General features: G+C 33.8%; 1 protein-coding gene across 1 annotated transcript in view; it reads right to left on the reverse strand.

Moving 5' to 3' along the window:
* Nucleotides 1-21,849, reverse strand: part of slou (homeodomain transcription factor slouch) — a 45,652-nt gene that overhangs the window by 22,867 nt on the left and 936 nt on the right. The window lies entirely within an intron of this gene.

The following is a 21,849-nucleotide window of genomic DNA, read 5'->3' on the forward strand; positions in this document are numbered from 1 at the left end:
GCGAAAAAATTCTTCTATTCGAAAGTGTTTCCCCAACTAGTCAACAAGTTTGTCAACAAGGGAAAGAGCTAAACTCTCTAGGATTGCGCAACATTTCGGAATAACAAGCAAGTAGTACTGCGACCAAAAAAAAAAGAAAGAAAAGAAAAAGTGCTCACACTTGAACCATTCTGGCAATAGACACTAGTGTCGTCGGTAGGATTTTTTAGGTCTGCTACGAGCTTGCTGTTTCGTGCCCTTCTAGTTTGTAATTCCTACCCATTCTTCGTGCTCTGTGCAATATTATATCACATTACATAGAAAAGCCTTGGGGAGTGCTGTTGCAACAGGTGAGAATGGATTGTCGGAGTTGTCGAACCGGATGTTGCTCGGCTTCTTTCCTCAAAAATTCATGTAGTTCTCCTGCCTGATAATGAAAGGCAGGCGCTTTATTGTCAAACAGTACTTTTCCGTGATTGATACTCAATTTCATTTTGATAAATTATTGTGTAATTGTACTCTTTAGAAGGGAAAACCATATTTTGAATTGGCCATCCATTTTCTCTTCTTCGCAACGTGAATGTCATGGACCGCTCATCATTCTTTAGACACTGACATGGCACGAGTTTTCATATTATCCAAATTAGGAAGAAATTTAGAACAGCATGAAGGATTTCAAAATTATTTCTCTTACCAAACATCAGATCAGAGCCATCATAAGTGTGGGGAAAAGAAATCTGGAATTAGGTTTTAACTCTGTATCGGTTCTTTGCAGGAAATCGTTATCTGGGATAAAAAATAGTCCAGTGATGATTCATCATCATCACTGGACTATTTTCATAGGTATTTCTTCAAAGATAATGACTACACAAATCCGTTTTCTATGTTTAAATCAGTTCAAACCGATATTCATTATTACTCTTTTCACTCTTGTTGCCATCTTCCTCAGAAAACGATATCGGTCATTTTCCTTTGTTACAATTCCGCAAAGACCAGTGCGACCATACACGCTTTGTGTAAACTCCACCTACAAAAAGCTATTGGCTTATAATATATTATTATTGGTATAGCATGTGGATAAGATATAGATAATCCGGTAACTTTTCTACAGACCAAATATTGAACTTTTGCATCCATTTTAGGACTCCAATAAATAGGGTGGTGATCTGGCACAGGGCTAAAAATTCTTCCACAACCTAAACACATTCATAAAGTATCCAAGCTCATGATAGGATGATTCGAACCCTCTATTTGTTGGTTGGAGAGAGAGAGAGAGAGCGAACATGCTGATGAATCCTTCAACCAAGCTGGTAGTACCTCATGTATAGAAAACATGATTTTTTATCCTTAAGATTTTCTTTGAAAAATTAAGATAAAAAATAAACAGAAGAATAAATTAAAATGAACACTGCAAGCTTCCTCTGGGTATATCTCAACAGAGCAGTTTTATTCACAGTTATATTAACACACCCATTTTATGAAATGCTTCATTTATGATTTTATGAAATGTTGCAAAAAAACAAGGATCATTATTAGAAGAACATATGATATACTTACCTCCTTTGAAATATATGCCATTTCCTTCCTTAATAACTGTTTCTTCTAATCTGGCTAATGATTTGATGTGACGATTTACCACATAATGAAAGTTTGATTTCAAATAAATTCATAAAGGAAAAGCGATCGTCCTCATGCTAATCGGAAAATGTTTCAGAAAATCTTCATTCATCCATATGCGGTTGAGCTGATGTGTTTCATAAAAACTGTTGTCAACGAAGATATTTTTCTTCGATGTCTGCATTCGGTAAATGGACCGTTCAAGTGGTCATGAACTATCTGAACTGGTCATATCAGTTACTTCCAATCAACTCTGACTGTGAAGTCGGAATGTGATTCGGACCTAACATGAAACTTTTGCATTGATCTACTCTTATAGTATGATATGTTCACCATCCTTCTACTATTTGTGAAGGAATAAGTGCAAAGGACGCACCCGAGATTTGGTAAAGGAAGAACCCAAGATTTACAATGTGTGTGGAAATAGAAATAGAGATCTGTGAAGGACATTTTATCCTCACTAGTAGATGCTCATGAGACATAAACGCCATTGTACTGTACTTCTGTTTGTGCTGTATTATGTAGGAGCATATTTTCTGGAATTTTCTGATCAACTTTGAATACGTGATGGCTAAAAGTTGCGGTGCATGCTGGGTATAACCTGAAGGACCGCACCTCTTTTCTATAATATTAATAAAGAGAAGTGGTCTGTTGTTTTATTTATTATTGCTTACATTCTTTTATTTGATAGTGTTCAATTGAGAAATATCGTGCTCATAACCTCCAGAGCCTGGCGCTTGATCAGTTGATTAAAAGACGAAATTTCACTCATGATCTATGAGCTTCGTGATTGCACCAAAGTGTCGCCAACACACACTCTCCCTCTCTGTACTTCGTTTTCCAAGACAAGGAGTAATCGATTGAATTGGGCAGATCACGGTCTGGAGGAATAATTGTGATTACATGTCGATGTTTCCCAGCACGAGTCCGCTAATATTATCATAACTTACTTTAATCCTGACAGTTGAGAAAGAAAGATGTATAAGTACACGTTTTGGTAATACAAAGGAGATCTTGCAGAAAGATTTTCATACAATAATGAATATATGTCTCTGGAAGAAAAGTACTGAAACATGCAACATTGTTTATTTGAGTTTTGCTTTATATACTTTTGGTTCTTAAAGCAATAAGTGGCTACTTTTGATACACGGTTTAATGCATTCATATTACCAAAAAACATTGAACACTCGAATGTAGTGGAAAAAATATGAATTCACCAGTTTAGTTTACCATGATATTTGTTAAGTTTATAGTAATATATATCGAAAAATTACTAATGTTTAATTGCCATTCAACTATAGGCCCTCATCGACTTCGTTTATCATTACTGTAACAAAATTATCCTCATGATAATTTTGTTACTGTAATTGATAAATATCTCGAAATGAATAGTTTCTTTACTCACGATGATTCGATGATTACATATTAAGTATATTCTCTACAGTTATAAAAAGGATCTTTCCGCCTTTTTTAGCTTTAGAGAAAAACATCGAAATCGTTTCCCTCGAAGGTGTTTATTTAAAAAAGAGCGTTGTATTTCTCAGAATATCTTCTGTCGATTGAGAGTGTTCTAGAATTCTTTTGATCTACTAAATATTCCAGAACCGAAGCATCACGCTGTTTTTCGACGGACTTTCTCCGTGTTCATATTTCCAGCCAAAATTCATCATGTAGTCTGTTAGTTGTTATGTAGTCTGCTATCATTCCAACAGTGAAGGCTTTCAGAACTACAGCATAAGAAACATGCCATTTTTTTCTTTGTAATGTACTGCTGATGAATCCACATGAGGAATGAGCATCGCTATCAGCCCAAGCCTCCAGCCTTCTTCTCTGGGTGAAACTAAAAGGAGACTGGATGTTCAGACTGATATCAAACGTTTTTTTACACACAAATATCTGATTCTTCCAGATTTCTCGCACTTTTTTCTACGATGAACTATTTTCTTTAATAAAAGCAATGCGGTTACCGCACATTGACGCTATGAAAACAGTTATTACTTAAGAAAAGCGATCTACGGCGTAGTGGGGACGTCCTTAGTTGGAAAAACCCAAATTCAAATCCTTTCTAAGTCGAGAGAAACACTTGAGGGGGAAAAAAACACGAGGTTGTTCAAATGAGTTAGTCTAAGGAAGTGAAAACGTTCCTGTAAAACAGACAGATCAGCGAGGGAACACAATCGATTGTTAGATAAACTGGTCACAATGCTATTTCGAAATTTCAACACAAATACTGAACAGAATTTCAAGCATATAGGAATATATCCAAAAAAACAAAAATTGACTATGCTATTAAATTCTCCGTTCATATTAATATCTGATTATAATGTTACGTATTAAGTTCAATATGGACTGCAGCAAAACAGTTCAAGTCTCTATCGACCTTGAAGGAAAGTCACTTGGATTACGAAACATTTTATCAACATCCATTTTGATAGTTGTTTCATGTGAGAACAACAGAAAATACTTTAAGAAATAGTAAAATACTTTCTGAAATACTTTTTATATAAAACACAAGTTTCGGATAAAATAATAAAGATTTGTTAATGATATGTTTCTTTTGATGAGATTATGATGCTATATTGATGGAGAAAAATAATATTGGAAATATATATATATATCGATCGCCCCTCACGGGAGCTGACAGAACCTATAGCAGTAGTGCTGCGTGTGTCTGTGAGAGAGAGAGAGAGAGAGAGAGAGAGAGAGAGAGAGGTCATCTATTAAGTGATTAAGTGAATTATCTCTCCTAGACAGCATCAAGCATTCTAAGAGATTTTTGGTTTTCCATCCCAAATGTGAGAACAGTATTCTAATGCTTAGAGAATTCGGGATTTATGAAGAATTTATTTAAGAGTTGTGCAGGCGAGAAGTAGTGTTTTGAATGAAAAAGAATATTTTGGAGGCTGACGAGGCTATAGCTGTGATATGCTTTGTCAGAATAAACTAGATACGAAAGTCGATCAAAGAAGAGAAACATGACTGCAGTTCTGAATATTATCAAAAATAAAGGGAAGTAAAGTAAGATCTTCTTTCTGAAAAATAAGATGGATTGTGTTTTGGTAGCATTGAAATTTATCAGATTGTCTCACCGGAGAATGGTGAGGACATCAGCATTTAATACATCGATTATGGAAGAACTTTTAGCTTGAATCATGAACACTGCATGGTTTGTCGAATGAAGAAGAGGAAGGAGTGTGCTGTCACCAGCAAATTTATTATACATAAGGTTTCAGGTTAGCGAGCGGTTATTAACATGTGTGAAAGCACAGGGCTCTGGAGTACACTGCATTCAAAAAGAAATCTAAGAGGACATCATTACACGCAATTCACGATCTGGTAGGAAACTAGCGACCCGGTAGCATAACCTCCACAAGGTGGTAGCTTGAATGGATTAATGGTATGTCTTTTTCCAAATAGTGGGTAAGATCGGCTAAATGACCTGTTGTGGAATGATAGTATAAAAATCCATACTAATGAATTAATTGGTGGGCTTCCAGTCAGTAAAGAAGTTGGCTGTCAATGACCGCCATTATTTTTAAGAGGACTGAAATGAAGGCAAAATGAGAAGATAGTTTGATGGCTGGCTTTAATCTCCCTTTTTAATAATAGGTTGGATAATGGCTTTCTTCCATACTGTTGGATAAATGCCAACATGTATAATAGCTTGTATAGGTGATACATGATAGCTATTAATTCTGGAACTCGTCTTTTCAACACTACTGAAAGTATACCATCTGGACCAGCGGACTTATTAGGATCTAAATATTGAATTTGAATTTCGCTAGAAGGGAGCATATATGCAACATGGTGTAGCTAGCTGGCAGTGATTTTCCTTGGTAGCTAAACTTTTAGGTAATGTCATTACGATACCGTTTGGATGTAAGACAGTCGAAACATGGAGGAGCAGACTGAGAGTCTAGTAGCCTTAACGAGGGACCAGACGACTCGATTGCCTTTTGGACAAGATATTGTTTTTGATATGTCTCTTTCGAAGCATGTATTAGATTTCATACCTTTTACAGCTGTGTACTATAGATTAGGCATTTTTAGGCAGTGCTTTTTGAACTCTACTAATGACCCAAAGCTTTTTGAAATTTTCCACTGTTATCAGTTTCATTTCTGTACGTCATTTTTTTTTTTGTTTTTTTGCTGTAAATGCATTTTTGAAACAGCTTTAAAAACAGATTTTAGATATCAAGCAATTCAATAGATGTTTTTGCAGTGAACTCACAAATATAATCATTAATAATCGCTCATAGAAAATCCCTATACCTATATCTTTTACACAGTCATTGAATCACATTCTTGAAGACTTAAAAGGGAAAAATGACAACAAATGAAGACAGAGTAAAATACACTGTTGTCCAAACCTAAGAACGAACACTATTTCTGAAAATTACAACCGCAAATTCAGACGAATCAGCTTGTAGTAATTTATATAACTGGCGATTTCGCGTTCAAAGGAGTCACGTGGTAACACTCAACACGATTAAAGGTAAAACGCTGTACTAAGCGAATCGTGTTTGAAGAAAGCTCTTTTCGTGACGGAATAAATTTGCAAACTTGGATGTCTTGTAATGTCTCAAAGACATCATCTAGATCAGTGCTTCTCAAACTGTGGCCCGTGGCCCCCTTGAGGACCGTAAATTTTGTTGAGGGGGAGCAGTGAAATAATGAAAACAAATTTAAAATGTTTTAAGACTAAGTAAGTAGATATTTTTTAATCTTAAAAGAAACGTATTTAATTTTTATTATTTATTATTTCTTTTTTGTTACTTTTTTATATTTAATAGAAAAATCACACGCTTCTTGCGTATTTCGGCGCTAAATGAATATCAGTAAATATATGCTTATTCATATAAGTTTCGATTGGGGCCGTGAAATATTTTAATTTTTCCAAAGGGGAGGGGGGCTCGGCATACAGAAGTTTGGGAAGCACTGATCTAGATGACTTCATGACTTCACGAGGGGAAGAATTATTGGAAAGCTTGAAGAAGGCTGCAGAATTACTGATATTGCCAGAAAGTTTGAAATCTCACATAGCGTTGTGTCCAGGTCTGGGCAGCGTTCCAAATCAATGGATGTGTTCCAAACATTTGCTAAGAGGTCACTCTTAACAAACGTTTGGAACACATCCAACACAGAGCATGAAGAGAGAGATTTTTGGTTATGACAACTAAATGTAACAGACGCACCGTGGCAGGTCAGCTTGCAAGTTCAAGCAGGTACACGGATATCTTGACAAAGTGGCAAGACGTCTGCGACAAGTAGCCTATATTCCCGAATGCCTGTTGTCCCTTTATCTACAGCTCATCGTAGAGCACGTTTTCAGAGTTCATTAGCTCATTGTTGTGTTGTCCAATTTTTATAGATACAACCAATGTTGTATCTTTAAAAATTGGACAACACACCAATGAGCTAATGAACTCTTTACAGATAAGAGTTGTTTTCGTCTTTCCTCCGATGCTAGAGACGACACTTGATCTTGCGGGAAAGTGGTGGTACTACTTACCATCGCGAGAAAGTTCTTGAAAGGGATAGATACGGTGATGCTCAGGTCATAATGTGGAGAGGGATTATGCTTAATAGACTCACCGATCTACATGCTTGAAAAAGGGACTATGACTGGTGAACCATATTGCAACGAAGCTTTTCAATGTCATCTTCGATTGTTCCGTGATGCTGTAGGCGAATAATTCATTTTATGGATGAAATTGCATACCACATTGTACACAAGCACTGAAGATATTTCTGTAGACCAATGATATTAATCGAATCGAGTGGCCAGCACGCTTACCAGATCTCAGTCCCATAGAATACGTTTTAGACTGAATAGAAAAACGCACTGCTGCTCGAAATTCCTTTCCAGAAAACAATCAAGGCCCTATCCTTGCTCTGAAGGAGGAGAGGACCAGTTTGGCTGAAGAACTACTGAATCTCTTGGTGCTAACCATGGTACGACATTGTGAGAGCTGAATCGCAGTTGTGTGGACATATTCCATACTGAAATGTCTCTCCGCATAGTTTTCTGTAAGCACTGTATATTAATTCTTTAACTGCATCATTAGGAAATTTAGAACTTCTACCAAAAAACGTATTGCAGTTCAATTTGTACGAAATTTATAACACATTTTTGTGCAATATAATTTATTAGTATGCTGGCAATATATTTGCTTATAGTCATGCTTTTTTTTTTCATATGCAGATAAAAATGTAGTTTGTCCTTAGCTTTTGGACATGTATAACTAATAGTTTGGGTACCACGCGTTAACCTTTAAGTACAGAATATGCGGTGAACTTAAACGATGTGATTATTATTAAACGCAACTGAAGAGGGTGAAGAGTAACAGCATCATTTATCCTTAGGAACTAAGTGGGTCTAACTAATAAATTTCAGCAAGCATAGCGCACCCATTCTATACTATCCTAAACCCACTAAATTGTACTCATCCATGTAAGATCGATTAAAACAGAATTGAATTGCTGACTAATCACACTTACACAGCTTATAACTTTCAGTTTATTACCAGCTATGCTAGAACGTAAGAAGGTATTCATTATTAAGTTAATGGATCTTTGATTAACTTTATTTTCCTCAACGAAGAGAAAACTTAAGAAATAATGTAGCTCTCATTCAGATATAGGCTTTCATTTGAATTATTCTTTATATATCATGGCACGAAATGCAATGTTTTTTTTTAGCAAAAAAAAAATATTATGTATGACTTATCTTGATTATGTTGTTTAATTTCATTATGTACTACATACACAATATGCATCTAGAAACTGAGAAAACTGCAAGGAGGCAAATAGGAAACTATTCTGTAGGCAACCGGCAGAATATAAGAATGGATGTCAATATTTTCAGCAGCTGTTCCTCCTATAAATTTAAGTAACAGCGTATACCACTGAGTAGTGTGATTATCAGTCAGTCGAAAGAAACCTGTTTCGACATAGCAAAAGAAAATTAATGGCCTGCTCCTCCGTCACATATCCTTCCTTCCCCACCAGAGTACGCCTTTTTTAGATTAGTCGTTAGCCCTCCAAGCGGCGCCTTTCTGCTGCAAAAAAATCATTTCCTTCTTTTACGACTTCATTTGTGTTTGCGTGCTATTTTTAAATTACCTTAGTGCTAAGTATTTATGTAGCTCTTAATAATGAATTAGTAAATATGGTCGACTAATTTCAATTGTGTTACTTAGTGTTCAAATAATTGTGCTAACACCGTTATCAAGAATAATAGTTCTGAGACATAGCTAAACAGGTAAGTTCCAATCAAATTTTCATGTTATTATCTTTCGTGTAGCTGATAGCTGAGTAGCCTTGCAAGCAAAATATTATCACATTGATAGTGTATAATGTAAACATATGTTCACTGTCATCGCTAACTGATAAAAAAAAAAGGGAATTATTTTTAGTTTCTAGTAAACACGGCAAAAACTGCAATTTCTGTCAGGTGTATTTGTTTGTGTAAATATTGGATTGTCACAAAGCTAGTTTGCGTTAAAGTTTATACCCATGATTTTTTTGGTCCACACCCAAAAATTTTAATCCTAGCAACTCAAACTGGCACCCATCTAATCATCACCTCGCAGTGATTTTATATTATAATCTTTTGATTTGAGAAAAAAAACTAACACCTCTTCAGTTTTTTTCTTTCAAAATAAAGTTCATTTGCAAAAGAAAATCTTAAAAAATGTCGTCAAGTTCACTTCTTCATAATGTTGAGATTTCTAGTTTCACCTAGCGACCCAAGGTGAAGTTCTTTAACCTTAGCTTAAGGAACACCGCTGTCTATGTTGTCCAGCTTTTCGTAATTTTTTTTTATGACACAACGCATGAGACTTTGAAGGGACGGGTGACCTGTTGCTCTCGTAAGGGTATTTAAGTCCTAACATGTCACGGAAGGAATTTGCGACTATCATGCTTCTCGATCCCATGCAAGATATGACACGTTTCTGTTATCCAGCTTCATTCCTAACATTTCACGACGCCAGGTCGTAACGGAAGAAATTGCAACTGCATTTTTTTTATATATTTAACTTTCTGAGGAAACGAGTGTCTCGTAGCACTTATAAATTCCATAAGCAGTGTCATTATCAAACATTTTGGAGAATCAGTGGTCAATCATATTTGTGAGTTCATTGATCTAAATTTAAGCGAAAAATTTATAAATCCAAGCCCCATTCTGAAAAAAAAAAAAAAAATTGCTTGTCTATATACACATTTTTCAACAGAAATTCTATAATAAATCTTGCACTCAAGACACATTTCTTTTAACCTAAAATTATGTTTCTAATAGATATTAGAAATGCGTAAATCTTCGTGCATTTACACATTCTCTGCGAACATTCTAGCAACATGTACAAAACTTTTGCACGCGTAAATCTCCGCCTTTTGCTAGTTGTCATTATTCAAAACATCGACCACTTATTTTCAGTAGAATGAGAAACTGCTATTTCTTCTCTGAGTAACAACTTTCCGTTGTTACTCATACAAGAAAGAAAATATTGGCTGGAATACGAACGTAAGCTGTCATTCCATCTTAAAAAGCTCATAATTATACTAAAATATCTGAAAATTTCACGCTATGTAGCAATTCAAACTGGCTACGGCTCGTAGTAACTAGACAGCGTGGTTTTTTATCTTATTTTTTTCCTGACCATCATAGTTGCCCCCAGTTTGCTAATTAAGACTGTAGGACAAACGCAGCTGCCACAGTAAAAGCAGAACAATTAAGGCTGGTACACAACAGCGACTTGGTTGTGTGGAGCGAATTACCGCGCAATAAGCACCCTTTTTATTACTATGCTAAATTCTGACTGGAGTAAGAATAACGCCTCCCCAGACAGTTCGACAGAAACTGTGCGGAAGGGGAAGGAAGGATCGTGATACAGCACGCCGCAAAAAGAAATTAGCGCTGCCGAGAGAAGTGGATTCGTCTTTCTTCCACACGCTGCTACGTAATTAGCGAAATGCAGGTTCTCATTGTTAGTGTAATTACTGAAAGACGTTTTTTTAATCATCTTCGTTTAATTCGTTTGTGGATCGCATAACGGCGGGTTCTCAGTTCTGAGAAATAAACACTTATTTTAGTTGCGTTTCAAGAGAACTATCTCTAAATGTTAAAAGATGAACTGGTTTTTTTTTTTTTTTCGTTTGATGTGAGAACTGGTTGCCGATGCTTCTAAACACGAGAGACTTCTCAAATTACAGGATACAGAGACTGAAATTAATAATTGATGTTAAGAAGCAATAATCAAAAATTGCTTAAAATGTCTTTTTATCATTTCTTTTGACATGCCACATAATTTTCTTCATAAAAAAAGTAATGAGTAAATAAGAGCCAGCCATATTTAAAAAACAAAACCCCACCTACTTTGTGCAATATATTGGTATTTAATGTTAAAAAAAATTAAAAATTAAAAGAAAAAAAAACGTAAATCAGCCATGCAAAGCGGTCATTGCTATGGCGTGATTCATTTGTTGACCAAACGAATCGTGCCATATTTGGAGAAGCAACTAGAAATATAATAATAATAAAATATCATATCACAATGCAAAATGCTACTTCAAAAGAATTTCATCGTCTTAGTTCGGTGTTTTTCTATGTATAAGTTTCATATTTGCATAAATAAAAGCAGCGTCCTTTTCTTAGCACAAAATTTCAATTTTTTCTTTTTCACTTACACGTAAAATTATTTTGCTCTCCCATTAACTTTAACTAATAATTTAAGAATTTCTAAAATAAAGCCGACATTTTAAAAAGTATGTTATTTTTAATTTTAAAATTTGCTTTTAAAAACATCCTTTTGATATTACCAGTTCTTCGTATGGTTCTAAAGAAATTATATAATTTAATTTCGGGAAATGAGCTTTACGCTTAATAGGAAATTTTATTATCAATAATACAGATAAGGTCGTTAGAATGTAATTTCACTATGAAGTGGAGTTTACAGAACCAGCATGTTGTGTCTATTAGAATTTTGTTCTAAGGCCTATTTGTAATGGCACTTACCTGTATATTACGAGGAAGATCTCAGTGGATAAGGAACGGTTATCGAAAGGTATATTTTTTATATCTATGAAACAAACGTAACCATTCTCTATTGATTTTTGCTATATTACAAGATATATATATATATATATATAGATATATATATATATAGATATATATATATATATATATATATATATATACACGGCCTTTTGTATTCAGCAATATACTGCATGAGTTTTTTTTTTTTTTTTCAACTCACACCTTGAAAATTTATAAGCCTGTAGTACAAATGATTTTTCCTGTTTTTTTTTTATTTCATTAATATATTTTGTACATTATCCGGAACCCTGCTTTGAAGACAAAACACACGAAGTGATGAAATTCAAAGACAATCAAATTCAAAGACGAACATCCATATCCACTGCGGGATTCGAATCCACAGCTTGTTAGATGAGGAGTGGACACGCTAGCCGCTAGGCCAACTACTTATGTCCATTTGATGAACTACAGGATACTGATCACGTGGAAAGTGCAGTCATACAAGATCTTCGAAATAAATCAAATTCTCTTCATGATTTTAGAAACAAAATCATGTTTCTAAAACCTTAAATTGTGGCATATCTCTTTGAAATACTCACATAGGAGATTTCTAGACGTTTAGAATAATTGCATTGGAAATATTAAAAGAAAAGATAGGCAGACAGTGTTTTCGCATCGCAGTGGATATTTACTAGTGTTATCATCTCTCTCTCTCTCTCTCTCTCTCTCTCTCAAGGCCTGCTGCTTCATCGAAGCGTTTAAGTTCTTTACTTAATTACGATTCGCAAACCGATTCACTTCCGAAAAAAAAATAGTTTTCAAACATGATCTTGCAGTATTTTGGATTTCTACATGGGCTTTCTTTGGTGGGAAGGCTGTGGAATAAAAGAATAACATTGTTCTAGTGAACGAGAAATGGAGGAACACTAAAGGACATACTAAGTTTATGAAAATGATTCCAGATTTTTTTTACCACACTCTATGTCATAATCTTATTAAATGGGTACCAGCAGGGCTGTCAGTACTTAATTTTTGTTTGAAAAATGGTGAAGGAGAAGTATGAAATATTTCATGAATGACGGTTAGTGTATTAATGAGCACTCCATGAACAGAGTGGCTGATCATAATATGACTTTGAGGCCAGTGAAACCCTGAATATGATCTATTTGTAGTAATGCAATACCAAGGCAACTCATGTTGAAGATTTTAGTCTTGATCACCTTGAACTGTTTTAAAGTTTATTACGCATATACCTAGCTTGCTTTGTTCTATTAGGTCAAAAATAAGATTTTTGTCTTTTTGTAAGCTTTATTGATGAGTGTGTTTGCTTTAGGCTTTTCCTTCATTGCTTTCATTGGGAAAATTTTCAACCGTGATGTCTTGTTAACACTGTGCGGCGCATTTTTCCAGTGTAGATATAGTTATCATTATTGCATCCACATCGTTATTTGGCTTTTTTGTTCATTAAATGCATATACTTTTCAGACAGGAATTTTAGTGAATCTTTGCAATGTATACTAAAACGAACGAGCCGTAAAGCTCATATTTTCATACAATAAATTATTTTTTGCTTTGCTTATAAACACATAACTTCTTCGTTAATTTCGGTAATTGAAAGAAAACTGATCAATCAAGTTAAATATTTTATTCACTCTTATTATATATTTAAGAGAAAACATCACAAATAAGTTTTATCCAGTACGTCTTTTAATTAAAAAAATCAAATAATCGTGTATCAAAAATAGGTGAAACATTGAATAAAATATTTTTATGTGAATCCATCCACGAAAGGTACAGATCTGTAGGAGAGCTAATTCGGAAATGTTGCTCAAAAAAAACTTTTTTTTTCCCGATAGTCTTCAAACAGCCAGTGAGCAGGATGATGGTCTCGCACCTATCAATTAAAATAATCCACCATCTTAAGACATTCATAAATCCCACGATGGATTCAAATCCGACTTATTGGTTGGAGATCGAAGTGCTATCCACTCTACAAATCAGCCTTGCAACTCCATTTTTATTTATTAAATAGTATTCTTTGCTTGAAGAGTGGTATTCCACCTGAGGATTTTTTATGCTGATTGCCCAAAACTTTATATAATCATGTCCGAGTATAACTATAGTCTTCATATTCGATAATGCTTTATCTATTTCTCCCCTCCCCATTCTCATGATTCTCTTTCGATAGTGGGAAGAAATAGTGTTTCCTTGATAGGTGTGATTGTGAAAGGCTTAGAAGCCTAATTAACTTATGGGTTCAGTCTTTTATAGTTATAGTTTGGCGGACCTTCTAAGGTCTTATATTGTTATATAAGATGACAGATCGCCTTTTATAATAGCAGCCATATTAGTAGATGCTGTCTTTTGAAAAAAAAAAAATTATTTAATTATTTTTGCGAAATATTCCAAAATATTTTGTGAGCATTTAAAAGCCAGCAGTACACGCAAAGCACGATATCGTGTATACTGCACTTGAATCATGGGCGAGTCCTTGTCTGTAGTTAGCTATAACGATCAAGCATCTCTACGTATCAAGGTTTTCCTTTTCAGTGCACATTGAGTGAATTTAAACAGTCTTAATTTAGTTAGATTATCAGAATCGTTGCTTTTTTTAAAGCAAGTTAGGAATCTTCTTATAAGACTGGCTACCTTCTCCTTCAGCTGAAAAGTCTTTAAAAAGTTCTTCGCATCCTAGAGAGTATTTTAATCCAGGTCTTTCTGTTCAAAATCTTATTTTTCGGTGCGTAACTCTGGACTGTTTACTTATTCCGTAAAACAACACAGGATTCTTTCGCAAGTTGCATGTATTTAGTGCTGATAATTTTAAACAGTTTAACACATTATTTTAAAATATTTCGAAAGCGGTACTGTAATACAACAAATACAGATTCAGTGCAATATACAGTTTTTTTTAAAAACATTTTGCTGACAGAAAAACAAATCGAGACTATGTAAACAGATATTCTGAAAAACACAAAGCGTTATATTTTGGAAAGGACTTATGTCTTCGTTACTTTTAAATAAGATTATGGATAAATAATACAATTAAGAGATAAATGAAAGATTTTTGATGTGAGCAATGGCATGTTGACCGAAAGTTACTGCTTAATATGCGCTAGTTTGGATGTTATTTTGCTGGTCAGATGGTAACAAATGCCAACCATTCTTTAAGGATCGATTGCAATAAAATATCCCATTGCTGTAATCAATTTTCCTCTGTTTAAATAACACAATTCATGTTATGTCTTTGGAGGTTTTCTTAGCGAAGTTAATTTTTTTTTAAAGGACGATTTAATCGTGTGACCCTACAAGATTCTGCATTATTTAAAACAAATAGTAAAGACATTGACAAATCTTTAACTAAATGGATGCAATTACATCGCTGCCCTGTTCTTTAATATGTCCTATAAAAAAAACCCTAAATATAGCTCACTTGGAACTATACCTGCTCTTAGGGTATAGTTCCAAGTTTAAAACGCCATTCAGGGGTTGTTTACTCACTGATAACTGGAACTCGATAAAACAATGATAATTGGTAATAAATGTACTTCTGTCTTGGAGTTTTATGTATTTTTTTTAGGGAAATATTAAACCGAAGATATATTCATAAGCACAGTTTAGTACAAATTAGAATGAAAAGTAAATACAAAAAATGTTAACGCTGCATGCACCAATGAACATTCTGGATTCTCCAGTCGTAAGATACATAAATGAGAAGCGGGGGGGGGATATAGCGATTCAGGAAATTTTTAAATTAAGCATTATTCAGTTAGAAATGAAATACCTTCCCCCCCTTGAAAAGTTCATTGGTTCAGTTGGAATTATAAATAATTTGTCCTCCCCGTGCGCATGCACACACAATTTATATTTTGTTTTTGTTTTTTTGTGCATGGTAGTGGGAGGGAGAAGGCTGTTTTGAAGATGAGGCCAAAGTAACTAAGTCCCAGTCCAATGAATGATGTATGTTAATTGCGTGTTTTGTAGGATAAAAAATCCTGGAGAAAAACTGTCACCGCCATATAATATAAGTCAGCTAACTCACCTTCAGTTGAAAAGTTCTTAAAGGTTCGCGCGCCTGGATTCTAATACTGATTTTTTGTATCTCAAAACCGACTGATCTTGGAAAGTTTCGCAAAGCGCATAACATAAATCTGGCTAATAGAAATTTTAAAATAAATGTAGCCTGCAAAATTTGAAGCATATTCCTAGTAAGAAAAAGTAATAAATTTACCTCCTTCTTGAAATTTATTTTCAAAAATTTAGTTTCAAGCTTCCTTTTTCTCTTTTTTTTTTGTAAATTTCATTATTGTTAACTAACAAAAAGTAATGCTAATAAATAAATTAAGTTTGGAATGGTGCTTTCAAAATATCTACGCCATATCAGAGAATTCAAAAGTTTTCAGCTGTATATAGGGGGTAAAATATTATAAACAAGGAAGGCATACAATCAATATTATAGTTTCCATTATGGAATTCATTTTCTTTGCAATCGAAAATATCTATAGAACAAAAGGCTAAGTGTATCAAAAATAAAGGTTCCTAAACTTATATTCCTTTTTACTTAGTAATATGTATTGGGAATGAGACTGGATTGCAAGATTTGAATTGGATCAAGCCTTTTAACATCCTCTTAGGGAACTCGCGTGGGAGGTTTTAACAGCTGGAAATCATAGTTTATTATTAGCATAACTGTCGTATTTTTTTTCTATAGAAGATCACCATTTTATTTACCATAATTGGTCCACTTTTGCACGCTAGGCACAGCACTATCAATACTGTCATTGTCAAAATCCAATTCATGAAGTAAACGAAACTAAATTATGGAATTATGTGAAAATGTAATTATTTTAGGAAAGAGGAAAACATAAGATTAATCCTTCCTGGCTGAATTTTTATTGACTCCGATCTTTCGATTGCACATACTACTTCAGTGAAAAAAAAATACAATGAAATCTTGAGGCGGCAGAACATTAATTTCAATTCCCTGAGAAGAGACTTATATGTAATATCATTACGACCTTTAGCCATTTATCGTTTCGATTTCATTGTAAATAGATCTGTGAATGCTACCAGTTTTTATGATGGAAACATTTCAGCTGGACTTCCATGGTCGCAGTGCTAGTTGCAGTCTTTTGAATTACTTCTTTATAATAATTTGCATATTTATTGAAATTCCACTGGAATTATTAAACAAGCATAGAAATGATGCTAGAAGCCTTTTAAATTCTGATTCGCGACCAAAGCACACATTCATTATATACGTGGTGAACTCTTTCAAAGTTGAATATCAATGTACACTGGTAACCAATAGAAATCCGAGCTTAAAGGAAAGTTCTAAATTTCTGTTGGTACAGTTCATCATAAGTATATTTTTATGCAGCTGCTTACTTGAACAAAGAACTAATTCTATTAACGTTGAAGCAAGTTGTTCGTATTCCATCCGAAATATTACAAAACTAACCAAGAAAGTCGCCTTTTCCGAATAATTTCATTATTTCGAAACAAAAGCTGTTACTTTAAACCAAAAGATGATCAAATCAGGCTTTATTTCTTAAACGTACCATTAAGTATTTGTGTAATCTTTTATAACGATGACAGATAATTTTAAATACACCTCATGACTAACAAGGAGCTTAAAGCAGCGATCTCGAAATGGATGTGATAATAGCATGCCATAGCTGTTTTTCAGAATCTCTTTTTAAGCATGCGTAATAAGAATATTAAACCATTCCACTTAAATAACTTTAGATTGCTATAAAATAAATTAAACATCGATATTTGTATCCTTTGTATAATGACTTTCGAATACTTCCATTTATATCTGGAGAAACATGAAGAATAATCACTGCATGCTAGACTCAGCAATACAGGCATTACTTACTGGCTACATGCCAGAACTGGAATCCACAGAAGTTTTCATGATGCATTTAATGATCAAGAAATTCCTTTCTTGACCACAGTATATGAAATATTTCATTGGAAGCAATGGATAAAAATGCTTACAATCTTCACAAGAGATGAGATGAATGATAAAAAAAAAATAATTGTTTGTATTAGCTGATGTTTATAATGCTAATAATCTATTTGAAAATTTTAATTGTCTCTACACTAATAACGTATCATAATCATTACAGATTATTTGTCCAATTAGTCTAATAGCTTTTTCATTAGAATATGGCTGCTATTTGAATGATTAACTAACTGCAATTAAGTTTTATCTGTACTTTACAGAGGTGTTTGGACAGATAAAAGGTCGCATCATAGGCCGCATGTTGTGATTCGTACCAGCAGAATCCCACCAAACAATGTTATCTGTAAGTGTATTTTGTTTCGTGTTAGTAACACTTTCGAAAATATTTTACTGGAATTCTCTCCCACGCGCTATCCACGTGCCAAACCACTCTGCATTGAACGAATGAGATAAAAATATACCTGCAAATGCTAGAAAGGATTTCAGCAGGAAGATATAGTAGTTCCGACAAAGTAAGTTGCACACGAACAAACCCACCCTTGTGCCGAATTTACGTAATTCATACGAGAAAACAGAATTTTAATTGAGGGAAATTTTTATGGGAGAATTTGTTTATATTAAAAATCTCGCTGAACGTCTGACTTGCTTTAAAAAAAGCAACGATTCTAATAGTCTGACTAAATTAAGACTGTTTAAATTCACTCAATGTACACTGAGAAGGAAAAATCTTGATACGAAGAGATGCTTGATCGTTATAGCTAACTATATCTAGTTAGCTATAACGAGATTCCAGACAAGGACTCGCCCATGATTCAAGTGCAGTATATACGATATCGTGCTTTGCGTGTACTGTGGGCTTTTAAATGCTCACAAAATATTTTGGAATATTTCGCAAAAATTATTAAATAATTTTTATTTTCAAAAGACAGCATCTACTAATATGGCTGCTATTATAAAAGGCGATCCGCCAAACTATAACTATAAAAGACGGAACCCATAAGTTTCATTCCACAAAACAGTAAAACTGGCCAGAAGAGCGCACGAAATTTGCATCGCATACTTACCTCAGAGCTGCTTCTGCCGCCGTTCCCATTGAAGTGTACAGCATTTCATGGATGGATTCATATAAAAAAGTAAAAAAAAACACCTTCGATTTTTAAAGATAAATGTGTAAAAATAAAATAAAATAAAGAGCAATTATGATTCCACTCTTTGGTGAGGATGAATAATAATTCATTGGTTTGTTTTCTACTTGTTGCATTTACCTGATTTTACTTGTTTTTAAGAACAAAACAGTTGAACTGATCTTCATCGAAAAGGAAGAGTAAATTACAAAAAGGTATAGCGAAACGTGTAGAGTCCCAGCACAAATTAGCTTTGGTAAAGTCCTTCAAATTTTATACAATCAAATCAATGTATAAAATATAAAGTCTGATTTTTTTAAGATGCTTGTTTAAGAAATTGGAGTGCTTCCGTAAATATTTCATTTCTACATGTAAAATAAATGTGTTCGACAGCTTATAAAAAAATTCTAAAATTCTGAATAAAAGGAAAACAGTGAAGAACTCAACGCAAATTTTGGGGAGAAATAACTTCCCTTACAGTATGGTTTGAGAGATTTTAACTATCTCAAAATTTTTAAATAGAAATTGTTTTACTTTGACACCTAAAATGTCTTTTTATTTGTTTCGCCGGAATAAGTGAACAATAAGGGTTAGTTCGCACAGAGTGGAGAAAACGTATTTAAATCATGATTTGCTTGTTGTGAGATTGAATCGCTGTCGCGAGATTCCACAGATTCTGCTATATGTAAATCAACTATGGATGTTGCATAATATACGTCTTTCAATAGTAAGTCTTTTTGTACGCTGTGGTTCTCGTAATCGGATTTCAAATAATTGTATTTATTTGGTTAATTTTTAACTTAGCAAAAGAAAAAGACATTTTAAAAATAACTTTATTGATAAAACATAAAGAAATATTCCAAACAAATTGCAGTCGCATGTATTTAAATCCGTGCATTTGTGAACTTTAGTACTCTATCACATCTTCAGAAACAACTAAGAAAAGCTTTAAGCTTTTTCTTTTGTTATTTTTATTATCTAATTAACCTGTTGTACTGATTAACGCAGGCAGTAATTATTCCTACAGATTTTTCCAACTATTACTAATCTCCTTTTTTTGTTCGTTACATTTTTTTCACTTATTCAACATGACACATTTTCAGCTCTTCACTTTTTTTTTTGTTTTTTCGTCCAAGTTACAAGTAACTTCGTGTGTCGTTATCAGAGTTATTCTGTGTGCTTTGTGGTGTAATATTTCAACTTTTATTATTAAATAATAGAAGGAGAAAAAATCGGAAGGTTCTACATATTCACAGAAACGCTTATCGGAAAATGAGTTTCAGTCGCAAATATTACAAAATGTTTCATGTTATAGCTAAGCACATTGTTATTTATGAACTATAGATGAACTATAGCCCAAGACCTACATAGGGATATACAAGAACTTTCATCAATCAAATCAACTCATTCACCAAATTCCCAGTTCGGAAGATGAAAATATCTCGCACTATTACGAGGATTAAATGTTAATTAAAATTAGATATCTGAAAAGCTGAGTTATCAGCTGATTTTCTCCGGACAATTCCCCCACGTATTCTCTGATCCAGCATCTACTCTGAAACCGCTGCAGTGCTTGAAACGCTGCTTTGCCCTCTGAAGTAGTAAAGCAGCTCTTACCTAACATTAACTTTTTAGTATGTAGGACGAAATTTGCTATACTGTAGTAGTGATTAATCATTTTTAAACCATATCATATAAGAGTGCATTAATTCGCGCAAGACCTCAGAGATAATGACCAGGTATTCGCTTCACTTGAAAATAGTGATCATAAAGTGCAGAAGATGGAATATTAAACTATTGATTTTGCTTCTGTCGCATTGAGAAAACGACAAAGGGAAAAGCAAAACAGTAAAGAACTTTTTTTTCTTCTTCCTAGAAAAGAATTCATTTGCGCCTGGGATTCCTTTCAGGATGCCACCCTAAAGTCTTCATACCCAAAAAGTTAATTGAATCATTGTAATATAGGAAAAGGAAAAGAAAAAAAACATCCGATCCCTTAATTATTGCAGTTGTGTCGTGTAATAACATTGGATTAATTAACAACTTAAATTATTGGACGAATAAAATAAATTGGTAATAGCAAAAAAAAAAAAAATTAAATAACTAAATAAAATACTGACTTCAAATTTAGTTTGAAGTGACATAGTTTCAAGAGCCACAGAAATTATTTTAAGAATAGTATTTTTCTTCAACTTATTATAATCGTTTTGAAACTAGGAATGTGCATAAATTATTTAAACATGTAGAACACAGAAATCGCTGTTACTAAATAGTAAATGTAAGTATTCTGTGAATTTTTATTGTAAAATTTTAGCATGTTTTATTTTTTGATAAATAGAAATCAAGAAATATTACGTTCTTGGTGTGAACTTGAGAAACAAAGAAAAGGAGAAATTATTTGACACGCACAGAATAAAATATAAATTAATATTATTCTAAATAAATACTGCGCCTAACAAACGTTAACATTTCGACTTAATAGTTGGAAAATAAGGAACGATGTCTTTAAAACACTCACTCAGAAAGAGAGAGAGAACAATTTCTTACGATCTAGTGTAGAAGTGCAAGCCTTCATAAGAAAAATGATGCCAGGATAGTTGAAAAGAACGTATTAACAAGTTTGGCTCTGCAGCCGACTTTTTTGTTCAGTTCCGCTGAATTTCTTTGATAAGTCCTGTCCTATATATGTATATATAATATCTTATTTTATAACTCACACGCGTCGGTGAACAGCTAATTATACCAATTTATTATTGGTCTCTACAGTATCTCGTATGAATTGCTGCATATTAAGAAAAACGAAATAATTAAAAAGTTATAAAGAGGATGATAAATCGTCTTAACGTTTGTGCTTCATGTTATTGATGTACTATTCCTGGACTCTTTCCTTTCTATTTGTATGAAAGGAGGGAGATGATAATTCATTATGAAAGTGACGTAGCATAACTATCATAACCATAACTATTGCTAGCCCAATGCAGACGAAAGTGGGCTATACTATTGATCTTATTCTACAAGAAAAAAAATTGTCCTGAGTGTATTATCGTTTCCAAGACTTGATCGTAAATGAAAATCGAACCATCTCGATGTTGGAAGGAGGGAGGGAGGGGGGGGGGGGG

The sequence above is a fragment of the Typopeltis vanoorti genome, chromosome 4 (assembly GCF_054136105.1).
Source record: "Typopeltis vanoorti isolate ZY-2024b chromosome 4, IOZ_Tvanoo_1.0, whole genome shotgun sequence".
Taxonomy (NCBI): Eukaryota; Metazoa; Arthropoda; class Arachnida; order Uropygi; family Thelyphonidae; genus Typopeltis; species Typopeltis vanoorti.